Below are 17,769 nucleotides of genomic sequence, written 5' to 3' on the forward strand. Positions count from 1 at the left end.
AATGAGCTGAATGGTAAAAAATATTCAATGCATTGGCCTACCCCACTGATTAAAATAAGAGTGAATGTTGATCATTATAATTATTACCACAAATACTCTCTTAAATAGTATTATCTCTTACAAATGCTGCAGACAACACTTCTGCCAAGGATTATCCCACAGAATGTCTTCATTTCATCAAAGAAAATACTCAAGACAATGTCTAACCCAAAACAATACTAGCAAGCCAATTCCAAGGGTATACTTTCAGATTGTTTTTTCTCCCAGTGTGGAGTTACCCTTAGTATTTTTGAGAATTGATAAGATGGTATTTGAAAAATGTACATAATGTCTTATAAAAAGGTGCTATGAAGTACATGCTTTCTATAACCACTCTCTAAATTAATACGAAGTTTCATAACAAACTAAAAGTAATAAGATCTAGAAATGAAATAATTTGGGTCAATAATTTGGGTCTATAGCTGAGTGACAAATTTATTTTCCTGTTTACTGCCTAGGATGAAAATAAATACACACACACACATATACATACTTTTAATTTCTTGACATTTTGAAAGTGAGAAATCACTCCTAATTTCTAAAAATAGAGTAAAATCTCCTTTGTCAGTATAGTATCAAAAATCAGTAATAATTTATAGAGAAATATGAAAAAACTCTAATTTTATTTTACTTTCTGTATGAATGCTGTCTACCATTAGACAAAGATTTCTGTACTACCTATAGGGTTTAAATAAATATTCTTTGAGCACCTATCAATTATGAATTTATCAGTAGAGTTGCATACATCTTTGCATAGCACATGACTGAATATTTATGCTATTAAAATGCTGGTCAAGAATACTAGGTATAATTATACACTATATCAAAATCCAAGTACTGTATGTGGAATAAAACTCATTGCTCTCCACAAGATCATTTATATACATTGACACAGAGAGAGTTCTTTCAAGTGACATTATAAAAGGAAAAACTGAAGAGTACTAAGGTAAGTGACTTCACTGTAAAGCGTATGGATTGTAGAAAACAAAATACAACAAACTTAAATATCAGCTTCATCATTATTGTTTATCTTTTCTTTCTTTAAAGGACATGACATAAATTAAATTACAATACCTCTACCCCCCTGATCAAAACCAATTATTTGCCATTAGGGATCTTAAGTGAATTACTTCAGCAACATGCTAATAATCTGTTTTCCCACATAGGGAAGAGGGTATCATTGTATGAGGAATCTACACAAAGTAGGGAAGGAATCACTTCAAAAGATCAGAGGGAAAACTTGCCAGGCTCACACAAAGCCAGGAAAAGTTCCTCTTACCACCAGTCAGAATAAAGAAACAAAGTACTAAACAAATAAAAAACCTGTAATAAACAAGTAATTTGGTAGAGTACTCAAAAGAGAATATTGCCTTAGTAATATTAGCAAAATTATGCTCCCAAATTATGCTGTTGTGGTCTTATTTAATAAACTGTAAAAGCAAGCTTTGAAAGGATCAAATTGTTTAAATGTTAGTTAGCTACATCCCAAAATAAAGCTCAAGAATATTTATAAGAACATATAAATATCCAATATTCAACAAGGTAAAATTCACAATGACTGGAACCTATTAAAAAATAAATACTGATAGTAAAAAGTAGCAGAAAAAAGTGATCCATAATGAGGAGAAGAATAATTCAATCAAAACGCACACAGAACTGATATAAATGTTCGTAATACCAGGCAATGATGTTAAGATACTTTTTATAATGGTATTTCGTATGTTCAAAAGTTAAGGATGTTTATGTTAAGTAGAGACATGGCAGATAAAAAAAAAAAAAAAAAGCAAACTTCCAGAGATGAAAAGTACGATGTTTGAGATAAAAATATACATACTGGATGGGATTAAGAACAGATCAGACACTGCAGATGAAAAAATTAGTCAACTTGAAAACCTCAAAATAGGAAGTACCCAAAATGAAACCAAGTCAGGAAAAATAGAACCAAAAAAAAAAAAAAAAAAGAAAAAGAAAAAGAAAAAAACACCCTAAGCATCAATGAGCCACTTTCTTTTTTTATTAATTAATTAACTAATTATTTATTTATTTATTTATTTATTTATTTTAATTTATTTTTTATTTATTTTCAGCATAACAGTATTCATTGTTTCTGCACCACACCCAGTGCTCCATGCAATCTGTGCCCTCTCTAATACCCACCACCTGGATCCCCCAACCTCCACCCCCCCCCACCCCCCCCCCCCCCCGCCACTTCAAATCCCTCAGATTGTTTTTCAGAGTCCATAGTCTCTCATGGTTCACCTCCCCTTCCAATTTCCCCCAACTCCCTTTTTTTTAAAATTTTTTATTTTTTATAAACATATATTTTTATCCCCAGGGGTACAGGTCTGTGAATCACCAGGTTTACACACTTCACAGCACTCACCAAAGCACATACCCTCCCCAATGTCCATAATCCCACCCCCTTCTCCCAAACCCCCTCCCCCCAGCAACCCTCAGTTTGTTTTGTGAGATTAAGAGTCACTTATGGTTTGTCTCCCTCCCAATCCCATCTTGTTTCATTTATTCTTCTCCTACCCACTTAAACCCCCATGTTGCATCACCACTTCCTCATATCAGGGAGATCATATGATAGTTGTCTTTCTCTGCTTGACTTATTTCGCTAAGCATGATACGCTCTAGTTCCATCCATGTTGTCGCAAATGGCAAGATTTCATTTCTTTTGATGGCTGCATAGTATTCCATTGTGTATATATACCACATCTTCTTGATCCATTCATCTGTTGATGGACATCTAGGTTCTTTCCATAGTTTGGCTATTGTGGACATTGCTGCTATAAATATTCGGGTGCACGTGCCCCTTTGGATCACTACGTTTGTATCTTTAGGGTAAATACCCAATAGTGCAATTGCTGGGTCATAGGGCAGTTCTATTTTCAACATTTTGAGGAACCTCCATGCTGTTTTCCAGAGTGGCTGCACCAGCTTGCATTCCCACCAACAGTGTAGGAGAGTTCCCCTTTCTCCGCATCCTCGCCAGCATCTGTCATTTCCTGACTTGTTGATTTTAGCCATTCTGACTGGTGTGAGGTGATATCTCATTGTGGTTTTGATTTGTATTTCCCTGATGCCGAGTGATATGGAGCACTTTTTCATGTGTCTGTTGGCCATCTGGATGTCTTCTTTGCAGAAATGTCTGTTCATGTCCTCTGCCCATTTCTTGATTGGATTATTTGTTCTTTGGGTGTTGAGTTTGCTAAGTTCTTTATAGATTCTGGACACTAGTCCTTTATCTGATATGTCGTTTGCAAATATCTTCTCCCATTCTGTCAGTTGTCTTTTGGTTTTGTTAACTGTTTCCTTTGCTGTGCAAAAGCTTTTGATCTTGATGAAATCCCAATAGTTCATTTTTGCCCTTGCTTCCCTTGCCTTTGGCGTTGCTCCTAGGAAGATGTTGCTGCGGCAGAGGTCGAAGAGGTTGCTGCCTGTGTTCTCCTCAAGGATTTTGATGGATTCCTTTCTCACATTGAGGTCCTTCATCCATTTTGAGTCTATTTTTGTGTGTGGTGTAAGAAAATGGTCCAATTTCATTTTTCTGCATGTGGCTGTCCAATTTTCCCAGCACCATTTATTGAAGAGGCTGTCTTTTTTCCATTGGACATTCTTTCCTGCTTTGTCGAAGATTAGTTGACTGTAGAGTTGAGGGTCTATTTCTGGGCTCTCTATTCTGTTCCATTGATCTATGTGTCTGTTTTTGTGCCAGTACCATGCTGTCTTGATGACGACAGCTTTGTAATAGAGCTTGAGGTCCGGAATTGTGATGCCACCAACGTTGGCTTTCTTTTTCAATATCCCTTTGGCTATTCGAGGTCAATGAGCCACTTTAATCAGCTAAATACATATGTAATGAGATATGAAAAGATAGAGAGAAAAGACGAGGGAACAGAAAAAATTTTTTCAAGAAACAATAGCTGAACATTTTCAAATTTGATGAATACTATTAACTAATAGATCCAATAATCTCAAGATCCCCCCAAAAAGAACCATGAAGAAAACTACATCAAGGCACATCATATTCAAATTTCTCAAAGTCAGTGGTAAAGAGAAAAATCTTACACCATAGCTAGAGAAAACACACACAAACACACACGCACATTATGTAAGAGTATCAATGAGAAGGTTCTTCTCAAAAAATATTTTCTTGTCAGTGCCCAACAAATGACAGTGTAGTAACATTTTTAAAATATAAACATTTTAAAGCATTAAAAAAAATCTGTCTATGTAGAATTGTATGCTCAGCAAAAATATCTTTCAAAGACAAAAGGTAAAATAAGGATTCTTCCACACACACACAAACTGAAAAAGTTCATTACTGCCAGAAATGCCAAAGAAGTCTTCCAGGCAGAAGGGAAATGATACCAGAGGGAAATCTAGATCTATACAAAATGAACAGACATAGGAATTGTAAATATGTCTGTGGTTGAATGTAAGACTTTATTTAAAAGAAATCTTTAAAATAGTTGACTCTTTAAAGCAAAAATGGTAATTTATTGTGGGGTTTATAACATATGTAGAAATAAAATTTAGGACAACTATAACATAAACACTGGGAGGGGAAAATGGAAGTACATACTATCTCTGAAGTGATATAATATTACTTGAAAGCAAACTGCGGAAAGTTAAAGAATTATAATATAAACCAGAATTTCTTAACTTCACCACTATTCACATTTTAGGTTAGATAACTTTTGGTTGGGAATGTCCTTTGCATTTTCAGATTATTGCGGCAATCCAGCCTCCACCCACTAGACGCCAGTAGTATTCGCCCAGTTTCATCAAAAATGTCTTCAGACATTGCCAAAAATCCTCTGGGAGGCAAAACTGTCTGTTTGAGGACCTCTGTATCAATCCTAAGGAAACCAGTTAGAAAACACAACAGAGTCATAGCTAATAGAAGACAGAGTAAGGGAGAACTCACTCTCTGCCTGACAGACAGGAAATAGCAGTGAATAAAACATAGGCCCAGCCTGTAAGGAGTGTACTGTTCATTAAGGGCAGTAGATGTTCATTACATATTCTCTCAATTCATTTCATTTAGGTTCTTATCTCCACCTCACTACCAGAATATAAACTGTTCTTATCTTTGTCATAAAAGATTTCCACATTGCTAAGTCTATAGCCAATTCTCATTCTCCATTCCTTTTTACCAATCATCAGGGTCTGCCAGTTAACTACTCTTCGTTTCTCAACCTGCCTCTCCCATTTGACTTCCAAGATACCACATTCATCTCCTTTTCTTCTTAACCTCTTTGACTGTTGCTCTATCTCCTTTGCTGGATCTTCCTCATCCCTGTGACTTAAATATTAGCATGCCCTATTTTCAGTCCTTGGACTTTTCCTCTTTTCTATTTTTCTCCAAATGATTATATAGTGTGAGGACTCTCCCATTTTTATAACTCCATCCCAGACCTCTACCCTGAATTCCAAACCCACATGTCTAAATGCCAGCTTGGCATTTCCATTTGTGTTTCTAACAGATATGCATATAACATGTCCCAAACTGAACTCCTGAGACTACTTCAAAAATCTGTGCCTCCAAGCATAGTCTCCAAATCTGTGAAGAGCAACTCTGTTCTAATTGCTCAGGTAAAAAAATTCTGGAATCATTCTTGACTTCTCTTTCTCCTACACTGTACATCTATCATGAGCAGTCCTGCTGGCTCTACCTTCAAAATTTATCCAGAATGTAAAAACTGCTTACCACCCCTACCATGCATTTCCTGATTCAAGCTACTCTTGCCTAGATTATTACAATAGCGCATGACTAACCTTTACAATTCCATCTTTGTTCCTCCTTGGGTTTCTTTTTATCATAACAGCCAGAATGATCTTGTTAAAACGTCTAAATCAGAACATGGCATTCCTCTGGTCAACAGTATCCAGTGGCTTTCCACCACTGTAAAAGGAAAAGTCTTAACTATGCAATCTTGTTGGATGTAAAACCTGGTCCTCTTTGACTCTCATCTTCATATTCATCGAGCTCCCGTCACATTGGTCTCCTGGCTGCTTCTCCGACATCCCTGACATGCTTTATACCTCAGGGCTTTAGCACTTGATGTTGCTTCTGCTTCGATTGCTCTTTCACTCAGTTCCTTAAGGCATTTATGTAAAAGTCACTTTTCTCATGAGGCTTTCCCTGACTTCCTTCCTTTCTCCTTTCTCTCTCTCTTCCCTTCCCATCCCTTCCCTTCCCTTCTCCTTTTCTGTTCTTCCTTCCTTCCTCCCTTCCTTCTTTCTGTCCCCACCTCCTTTTTCTCCTCTCCCTCTCTTCCTCGAGTTTTAAATTCCAGTTTACAGTTTTATATTAGTTTCTGGTGTACAATACAGTGATTCAGGATGTCCATACATCACTGGGTGTTCATCACAAGTGCGCTCCTTAACCCCCAGCCCTTATTTCACCCCTCCCCCCAACTCCCTTGTCTCTGTTATTTAAAAATTCACTTTCTTCTTCATCTGAGCACTTCACATTCATATCCCTGCTTTAGTTTTTTTTTCCTCTATAGTACTTACCACTACCCAACATATCAGATAGTATATTTATCTTTTTTATTGTCTATCCCCCACTAGAATATGAATTTAATGAGGACAGAGATTTTTTTTTTTTCCATTGACATGCCTACAGCCTAGGAAAATGGCACTGAAATATTTGTTAAAAGAAAGAATAAAATATATAATGAGGATAACTGAAAGGGGTAGATTAAAAGATCCAAATATGAGATTATATACTTTCTTGAGAAGTTTTCAATAAATATGAAATAAGAGAATTAGCAAATCTTCTTTGGGTAAGATATATATATATATATATGTATATATATCTCCTTCATATTAAATAGTGGAAAGTATTTAAACAACACTAAACTTAAAATTCTGAATTATATACTTATACTTTGACAACAATTATAAAGAGTTATTAGAAACAAGTGAAATGAAGCATATTCTAATAATATTTGAAAAGTAAAAATTCAAGTTGAAAATATTTCTTTAATATATAACAACTCCTAAGTGCTCACCAGCACCAGTCACCTCTTACCAACTAAATCCAGGTAAATAAATAGGTAATATATTCTGTGAAATGGTAGTACCTGTTATTTATTCTTTATTTCTTCCTTCTAAAATTTTACCTGACATCTTGATCTTAAGTAATTTCTTAGGGTATTGGTACATCTTCATAATACAGTTTAATACATGAGAAAGACAGCAGTATAACATAATTTTGAATTCTAGGCTAGTTCAGATTTTATTTTAAAAAACAATTAAATAATGAAATATTTCATTTCAAATACTAAAAATACATAAAATTAGTTTTATTAGGTTAGAGATATTATTTGCTTTTCCTGATTTAAAGATGGAAACTGAAACCCAATTGGGAAAAAAAAAAATACATGCTCTAGCTATTTCCTCCAGATCATTAAATTATTTTGCTCTGTTTGGCCTAGTGGTAGTCGACTAAGAGTCAGCTGAGTAAATACTGCCCCCTAGCTACATCAAGAAAGAATAGTGATATTTAGCATTTCAGGACATCTTTCCAAATGGTTTGGTAATATCAAAATTACAAATATCAATAGGAAAAACAAAGGTCAGAAGCTCACTGCCTTGATTTTAAAAAGTAGAAAATTATGGTCTAAATAGTTGTAAATGTACACAAATATAAAAGACTAAAAAAAGGAAATATTTCTTATAAATTCTGGATGAATCTTTTTGTCAAAAGTATATTTATTTACATATTGCATATTGTCTCTCCTCCCTATTAATAATAATAACAATGAAATTGTTATTTTCATTATCATTTGTATGTAATATAATTGTTATTATAAAAGGGAATCCTTTTTAAAATTTTTTTTAAAAAAGATTTTATTTATTTGACAGACAGAGATCACAAGTAGGCAGAGAGGCAGGTAGAGAGAGAGGAGGAAGCAGGCTCCCTGCTGAGCACAGAGCCTGATGCGGGGCTCGATCCCAGGACCCTAGGATCATGACCTGAGCTGAAGGCAGAGGCTTTAACCCACTGAGCCACCCAGGCGCCCCTAAAAGGGAATCAATCCTTTTAGTTGACTTTCTTAATCAACCTTCTAATGAGCGAGCATATTGGGTATTTTCTGTTTGCCTCAAGTCAGAAGTATGTTTACATTTAAGTTACCTCTGTAAAATACACTTTGACCATTAGTCATGCCTCATAATAACTCTCTGCATTTGGGAAATAAATATCTACCCACTCACGAAAGAATGCTTAAAAACTAACAGGTTTTTGGTGGTGGTGTTGTTTGGTAGGGATAGAGACTCTCACATATTTTCTTGATACTTTAGACTTAGCGATCTCTTTAAAGCTTTATGATAGTTATGAAGATTAGCTAATGGACCTAATACACCTGGCAGAGGATGTATCAGACATCAGTATAGGAATTACAATGATCATTCTTAATAACAGTCCAGAAACTTTTGTAATAAAAAATGTATTTTAAGAACCCAAAGGGCTGAGGTCTCATGAAGCCATCTAACAAAAGATTCACACACTCTGGAATACGGAGTGCCGGAGTGGAAGGTAAAGAGAAGGGAACCCTAAGTACCGGGAATTGTACATGTTTTACACGTTGGGATAGACTCAATAAAGGTGAAGCATAACCTAAAAAGGCTAAAGTATTTACCCTCTTGCTGGCTTGCAGAATCAACATTCCTCAGTCCCATGACACCTACTTTGAGTAAAAAAAAAAAACGTCAAATTTCCTTACATTAGTTCTGTTTCTTTTACTTTACAAATTCTCCATCCTTTATTTTGTCTATGTCTGACTTATTACCATCCTTTTAGCTACATATCATATAACAAAGATTGTTACAAAAGAAAATATTTGAAAATCAAGAAAATGCTCTGTAAGACTTAACTGTTCTATTGTGCCACTCATTTTCAAAAGACCATTATCTCCTTCAATGATGAAACAATGATGCTTTATGCTAAATTAGGGTAAATTCAGTAGAACAGGAAATTCAGTGGAATGGGAAAGGATTTCACATGAACAACAAAAAAATATATAGTAAAAGCAAAAGCAGTACTAAACAGCTCTCCTTCTTTAGCGGTACTCCCCATCTTTTATTTTTTGAATTGTGGAGAAATACTTACACCTTCTAAGAACAAAACCCACGTTCACATTCATAACTGCCTTTATGGAATAATAATCCAGAGATGAAAATTATAAATCTATTAAGATAACAGAGTGATTCACAGAGCAACTCTTTAGGATATTGTAAATAGAAAAAAAATTACATTCTGATATTTTTGTAAACCAGTAATCTTTAAGCAAAAGACTTTTTGCAAAAGACTTTTAAGCAAAAGACTGTTCTAAAATAAAGCAATCAGTATTACTGCCTTCTTATATAGGAAAACAACTGTGCTATGTACTGTGGCAGATACAAAGAAATGTAAACACTTGGTTCACATATATGAAAAGATAGACAAAATAAAGTAGTATGGAACATGATGCTATTGAATCAATACCATCTAGACTCCTTGCTAGGGTCTGAAGTCAAACTTAACTTAAGTTTCTAGGATATGTATTCCCTGTTCTCTGACAATCAGAAAATTTTACCTATATCCAAATCATCTGACATTCTTTGACAGGTTATTAATGGTGGATTCCCTCAATGATAATGCAAGTTTACTTATTTATTTTTAACTATTATGATAATTTGTTTGGTTTGAGACTTAAAACTTCCTGAGAATCCAAATCTTCTTTCCCTAACACGTGCTCACACTGCATCATCACCATTTTTTTATAAAGCATTTTCATAAATTTCAACTTATTTAAGGCTCGCAAGAGTCCTGTGGCTAGTCAAGATGGACATCATTTATTTTTTCTAATTTACTAATCAGTCACCTGAGGCTCAAGTGAGTCACTATGCCAAAATCACAGGTATATAACTTTTAAAGTAGGTACTAGATTCCAGAACTTCTTCTTCTTCTTCTTTTTTTTTTTTTAAAGATTTTATTTATTTTTTTGACAGACAGAGATCACAAATAGGCAGGCAGACAATGATAGGGGGAAGCAACTGCTCCCGGCTGAGCAGGGAGCCCGATGTGGGGCTCGACCCCAGGACCGTGGGATCATGACCTGAGCCGAAGGCAGAGGCTTTAACCCACTGAGCCACCCAGGTGCCCCAGACTCCAGGACTTCTAACTGCCAGTCTATTGTTCTTTACTACCACGGATAGTAGAGAAGATAAAAATAAGTTGGGTTATAGGGCTTTTTTCCTACATAATTTATTATGTATAATAAGTTTATATACTCTTACACATATACTCTTAATATACATATTAATCATATATTAATTATAATATATATAATACTCTTAATTGTGTACACTCTTAATTATATACTCTCGTATACTCTTTTTTTTTTAAGATTTTATTTATTTATTTGAAAGAGAGAGATAACAAGTGGGCAGAGACTCAGGCAGAGAGAGAGGGACATGAGCTCCCTGCTGAGCAGAGAGCCCAATGCGGGACTCCATCCCAAGACCCTGATATCATGACCTGAGCTGAAGGCAGAGGCCTAACCCACTGAGCCACTCAGGTGCCCCATTATATTCTGTATACTCTTATATACTATTTTTACATCATTTAAAATTTACACCATTTTAAATTATATATCATTACATAATTAACAAAGTTGTTTAATTTTAATCTTTCATTTAAATGGAGTAACCAGTTCCTTAGAGAGAAAGCTTTAATTTTTAAAATATTTCTACACCAAAGTTTCATGCAACTTAAGTGGATAAATGCTAAAGGTAGGTGTGTTTACAAAACAACTGGAAGGAAACAGATAATTAGAAAGAAAAAGAAATTACATTTATTTATCTAATTTGTATTTATTCATCTAAAATGAAACTACATTGCAATTATTGAACAAAAAGGACAGCTGTTCTCCAAAAAAGTTATAAGGTTTATTAATGTTTTGTTTAGATAACAGTGCTTTAGACATGCAGGTACAAGAAGAACCAGGAATTAGCTACAATCAATTGGAGCTGTATTTGAAATCTACAACCACTCTTTACAAGATAGATTATCTTCTAGATTCATGCATAAGCAGTAAGTTCAAACCACATAGCACACTTCACAAATATACTTTCAAAATAAGGAATATATAGACTAAAATTTTGAGTTGCTATGTTCATATTCTTACTGAAATTTTAATAATTTCCTGCTATGTCTTCATTGTACTTCTACAAATTACTACAAAATGACTTAAACATATAAAAACAATTAAAAAGGTCCATTGGACTCAGATGGTAAATGATTTTCTTTCTCTTGTACACAAAAGGTTATATTACATCTTTTGCAAATAATTATCTCCCTAATTCTAAAAAAAGAAAATCAAATTAAAAAAATAAGTAACTGTATAATCATTTCTTTCTCTATTTTTACTTGACTTAAAATATTGAATTGAAAAACTACAAAGTAGAAATTAGTAATTAAATCAGTTGGACAATTTAACGGTTCTGAGATCTACAGTATTATTTTAGGGAAGGATTAGATACTTTTCAATTCCAGTGTGCCTTTCCAATTATCTCAGTACTAAAAAAACTTTTTAAATTTTTCAAACAAAATTAATTTACCTTAAGTAAAAGACTATAAGGCCTGTTATGTAGCACTTTCTGGGAGATAGAAAAACACCTTAAAACTCAAGCAAATAAAAAAAAAATCAAGCGAATAAAAATGGTTAAAATTGAAAGTGATGAGCGGCAATCTCTCCAAGTAAGGCGAGCAAGAAAGTCTTTATTGTTATTAATACCATGCTGCCTTTGGCAAAGTATTTATTCTTTAACTGATGTAGCAAAATAATATATACAGTACAATTTGTATTAACATGCTTTTCTAAATGTAAATCATATTAATATAACCAAAGAATTAGTATGTGATCAGACTTTAACAATAAGTAGAACAAGAACAGTTTATATGTATTATCTCATTTAATCATCACAATGATCCTTTGAGGTAAGAGTTATTATAATCAACATTAATAGTAATAGGACTATGAATAAAAAACTAACAAGTATTCAGCTAGTAATTTGAAGAGTCAGGATTAGAACCCTGGCCCATTTGATGCCAGTGTCAGAATGCTTTCTCTCTATACCAGTTTTCTCAAGTTGTGGTCACAGATTTCTGGGGATCTTGAAGACCCTTTAGGGGTACACATACTCAAAGCCGTTTTCACGATAATACTAAGGTATTTCTTATTCTTTGCAAAGCCACTGGTGGATAAAACTGATGGTACCTTATTAAAAATCAAGGTCATGGCACTAATGTATAACAGATTCTTGTGAAAATATTAAAATTAGTGATTTTATTAAGTACCTTTTTAAATGCTTCATGAGACAAAATGGGAAGTATGCCTAAAACACATACTATGTTGAATTATAAAGATTGTTTTCAGAAAAAGCACTTGGGCAATCATTTGAGATGTGAGTTAAGGCAGGTGCTTTTTTATCCCCCCAAGAATACATTTTTTTTCCTTGCAAGCATGACATATAAACAATTATTTTTTCCAGGCTTTCTTATTAAGCAACTATTCCTCAAAAGTGAATGAAGTGAGCCTGTCACTTCAAGAAAAAATTCTAGCAGTCAGGTGAATATTAAAATTTTAGAAAACCTGTTTCTGCTACTGTGAGCTTGGCAGCTTTCCAATACTTAATGATTTTTTTGGATGAGATCAATGGTCATATTAATGAATGTGATCTTTAAAAAATATTGTAAAATGAAATGTCTCATAGTTACATCTGCATAATGCAGTGAACCAATATTTTAAATGACCAACACATGACATTACAAAACTATGTGTGGGTAAAAGCCAAAGTGCAAGATACACTGATCAATTTGAATGAAACAGAGCATGAAAAGTTCATTGGTATGGTTTTAAATTTTACCTTGCAACTAGGCTTTAAGAAGCTACCACTGTCTGAAAAAGTCCTTTGCCAATTACATGTCTGTATAAGTCCTAATTTTCTTCATACACTTCAACCAAAACAATGATTCACAACAAATTGAATTCAGAAGCAGATATGAGAATCTAGTTTTCTTCTATTAAACAGAGACTGCAAAAATATAAAACAACACCACTTCTCCATTATTTATTTATTTATTTATTTTGAAAGCAATTATTTTTCAGAAAAATACATTATTGTGGTTAACATGCAGTGGCTTTGCTGTCATTTTAAAATAAATTAATATATAAATATTTTTTAAATGTCTTAGTAAATATTGGTAGATATAACCCACATAAACAAAACTCTTTGGTATCCTTGATCCCTAAGAGGTCTCAAGATCAAAAAGTTTGAAAACCACCACACTATGCCATACTTCCTTTCACTTGTCTCTCAACCAGTAGAAAGATACATTAGATTGGCAACAGACTGGGGGAGATTCAAGTGAGGATTTACTAAGAGAAACTTGCTGGGTATTTAACTTGTGTATATGTGTTCTTAGCAAGAAGTTACCAAAATATTACTTTACCATTTCCTGTGAAATTAATAAGTCTTTGATTTCTAAGATGAGAGCCATTTCTGAAAGGTAATTAAACTCTCTTGGGAGAAAAGTGGCTCAATAAGCCATTTGTATTCAGGGGCCTTAACGAATCCCAAGTCAGTAGAATAGGATTAGGACTAATACTGGGGACTTCATAGCAGTAGCCAGATTTTGTCTGGCTGGACTAGAACATTTTGTCTAGATGAACTAGAACAGGTCAGTGGGGATGCCTGTAATGGGAGATCCTAAATAAAGTACACTTTCCTAATTTATCCTATAACCATATCTTGATAAAATCTAAAAAGCTCATTACCAGTAGCCTCTTCTTTAGATTAAAATATAAAATTTCTTTCTGTAGCATTAACAACATGAAGACCAGGAATAAATGAAAGAGCAAACAAATGAAATAAACAAATAAATATATAAATATCTTTGAACAATCCTTTCACGCTGTTAGTACAAACTCAGCTGAATATACATTTTGAAAAGGAAGGAGAAAATCAGTAGTAGGATAGCATCCATTAAGACAGCAGTTAAATGACCATGGTTTTGCCAATATACTTGCTTATAACTGAATTTGTTAGCTTTATCTTTAGCAGTGACAGTACGTTCAAAAGGCACATGTAGTACTGAGATACAGCCCTTAACATTAATGGCCACCTGACGACTTTTCATAATTTGCAAGCTGAATGCTATTCATAGCATTTTAGAAAGTAGTTTCCTTAAGAATGAAGAAACACTTTCATGTTCTCATTTCAAAGTCCACATATATTTTCAGAAGCAGAAATATACACCAAGACAAAAATGATAAAAATCACCCTGGCCCCCATTTTGCCAAATACACATTACTCACCCTATTTATATGGAAATCACATAACTACCGTGACATATATAATCTAAGCATCACATCAGTGCACAGTATTCCTAACTATTCAAGCTACGACAGTGCTCAATATTCAGAGTTCTGTGACCCACAGCAAATGGAAAGGAGCCAGAAATCACAATCTTTCCCTGCAACTAGAGCCTCCATTTCAATGATGGAAGATTAATGAAGGCTTACTTTGATAGGATTAGTTACTGAGTAGGAAACTCTGTTCATGATCTTATTACAAAAGTGCCCACCCCTGCCCTTGATGAACCTAGCCTGTATTATTAGAGGTGCAGTCACCTAAGTAATTATTTTAAAGGCAGAACACTGAAGATAGTAATTCAAGGAAAAAATAAAGACAAAAACAAAAACACACTGCATATACAATCTACTAAAAATATGTGATTATTAATAGAGTAAGAAAAATGTTAGAAAAATTTTCCGTTTCATCACATGCTTTCCACCACTATCCACTGTCAACAATCTCCATATTAAAAATATCAAATCTGTTTTCAAAACTAAATTTAAAAATAGTCTCAACATTATCTACAGACTTGAGAAATAGGCCAACAAAATACATCAAACCTAAAAGAAACAAGATAAAATATTTCAAAAATAACAATGTTCTGTTAACATTTTAACTTTGTTAAATACCTTTCATTTTGCTTATTTGCTGAGACAAGAGAATTGTTGAACAAAGCAAATTTTCTCCAGGTTAAAATATATTCTCCTTTCCCTCATTTTTCTTTGCTTACTCTAGGATTGTCAGTAGTGAAAGACCTATTCTCTAGAGGATGTTTGGAAATATGTTGAGTCACTTTTTAGAAATACATGCCAGGAGCGCCTGGGTGGCTCAGTGGGTTAAGCCGCTGCCTTTGGCTCAGGTCGTGATCTCAGGGTCCTGGGATCGAGTCCCACATTGGGTTGTCTGCTCAGCAGGGAGCCTGCTACCCTTCCTCTCTCTCTCTGCCTGCCTCTCTGCCTACTTGTGATCTCTGTCTGTCAAATAAATAAATAAAATCTTAAAAAAAGAAATAGAAATACATGCCAGGCTTTAGTTGTCACCATAATTAGGGGATTACTACAGCCAGTCAGTGGATAGGGGCCAGCAAGGTTCAGCATTTGCCATGTGCTAGACATTCTCATCACACAAGGAACTGTCCCTCATCCCACATGACTTATAAATATCTCATAAGATTAATCACAGTACATAAATAAATCAATATTACTTTATAATGAAACCAGTATTAAAGAATTTTTATAAGAAATTACACAAAATGCCCCATTAATTATAGGAGGGGGTCATAATAAAGAGGGCAACATCAAAGATAGCATATATAAAGTATTGAGTTATTGAATTATTAACTCACTCCATATAGTAACACATTTAACAAACTCCAGTGTACTCTCCACTCAGACTTAACAAAGATTAACACCTTGTGACAACTGTTTTGGAAATTTTAGAAATCAAAATAATGCATAATCAATAGAACGGAAGGCCTCTTTGTACCACTCCTCAATTCTAATTTTTTCTTTTTTAAGTATCATGTTTTGTACTTTCCGTAACTTCTGTAAAAATTCCTTCCTAGATGTAAATAATGAATATGACACTCTGTATTTAGGTCTTCTAGTTGATCTAGAACTTACTTTCATATACTGTATGAACTTGGCTTTGATTCCCACCTCCCCTCCATGTAGTTACCCAATTGTATCAGGGCCATTTATTCAATAATCCATTCTTTTTAATTTATTTATAGAGCCATCTCTGTCACATACCAAAATCTATTTATGGGTGGGTCTGTTTTGTGGGTTTTTTGTTTTGTTTTGTTTTACTGGTTTATATCACTGCATTAGTTTTCTTTTGGTTAATATGTGCCTGACTTAAGTTTTTTATCTCCTTTTTTGACTAATACCCTTAAATTTTTATCTCATAAATAGCATACAGAGGGATTTTTTTAATGCCTAAAAATTTCCTTTATTAGGCAATATAATTAGCTCACATTCTATGATCTTTTTATGTTTTTACAGGGTTGGCTGACTTTTCTTTACTGCATATCCCCACATCCCCCACTGGTTTAGAAGTTCTACATTCTCTTTCTATTTTCTTAATGATTACCATTAAATTTTTAATATGCATCCTATACTTCTACATTTCCTGTGAGTAGAGACCCTGACTACTCTTTGTTCTGGATTATATTTTCCAAGGCTGTTTTTATACAAACATATTGGAAAATGTATGTATGGTTAGAAAACCAAAGCAAAGATGCTAACGCTCCTGCTGCTTGCTATGCTATGAGTGATAATGTCCTTTGTCTCTGACCCAGGAGTCCTGGGTTTTCTGCTAGTGCCCATGAAACCGTAACAGGCTCAATCATTAGCTTTTAAGTAGAGTGAAAACAAATCCCAGACTCTGAAAAGATCTCTGACTTAATGCCCAAGTATAATGAGTATTTTTATTTTCCCCTCATACAACACAAAACATTACAATACTTTTAAGCTGAGTTCTCACCTGCTCTTATCTTTTATAATATTGCTAACTAAAATTTTATTTCTATTCATCTATTAGCCTTTTTCAAATTAATTTTATGTATAAATATTTAATAGTATAAATATTTAATAGATTTATAAGCTTGTGAGGATTAGATGAGTAGTTTATTTTAAAAGGGTAGAGCAGTGCTTGGCACTGAGTAAGCACTTAATATATGTTTGCATTATTATTTTTAATTTTAATAATTAAAATTTTAATAATTAAAATTTAATAATTAATTTTAAAATTAATAATTTTAATTTTAATAATTTTAATAATATTATTATTTGAATAATGTTTTTTGCTCACCCTTCTATACCATACTCATTCAAAGTTTAATTTTTCTGATTAAAGCAAATACAAATTATATATTTCCTTTTGTGAGTCCTTTCTTAATACTATCTATATTCATGAATATGTGTCTAAAATTTTTAATCAGGCTGTCTTGGTAATTCCACACATGATTTTCTGCATAAATGTTTTTTGTCAATTTACAACATTGCCTGACCCAATGTCATATTCTGTTTACTACTGAGAACAATTAGGTCCTTTCAAGAGAGTTCTTCGAAAATAATTATCTCTTCTTTTAGTCTATGTCTTAGCTATCAGTAGTTTTTTCCCTCAAATATCTTATTCCATTATCAACTTGGCAGTCAGCTCCTCTATAATTTTTTCAACTCTTGCCATAATGGTTAATGTAGTTTTGTATTATATCTCCCATAATGTGAAGCAAGAAAGGTGGGGTTATAAAAAAATGTATACTTAATATGATAATATGTATACTGGTTAATTTTTTTACAAGGTCTT

The 17,769-nt window shown here is 33.6% G+C and overlaps 1 protein-coding gene across 3 annotated transcripts in view; it reads right to left on the minus strand.

Annotated features, from left to right (window-relative positions):
• The window catches only part of TBCK (TBC1 domain containing kinase), a 210,077-nt gene that overhangs the window by 85,152 nt on the left and 107,156 nt on the right, over window positions 1-17,769 (minus strand). The gene's annotated exons all lie outside the window — the stretch shown is intronic.

Source organism: Mustela erminea, chromosome 2, assembly GCF_009829155.1.
Source record: "Mustela erminea isolate mMusErm1 chromosome 2, mMusErm1.Pri, whole genome shotgun sequence".
Lineage (NCBI taxonomy): Eukaryota > Metazoa > Chordata > Mammalia > Carnivora > Mustelidae > Mustela > Mustela erminea.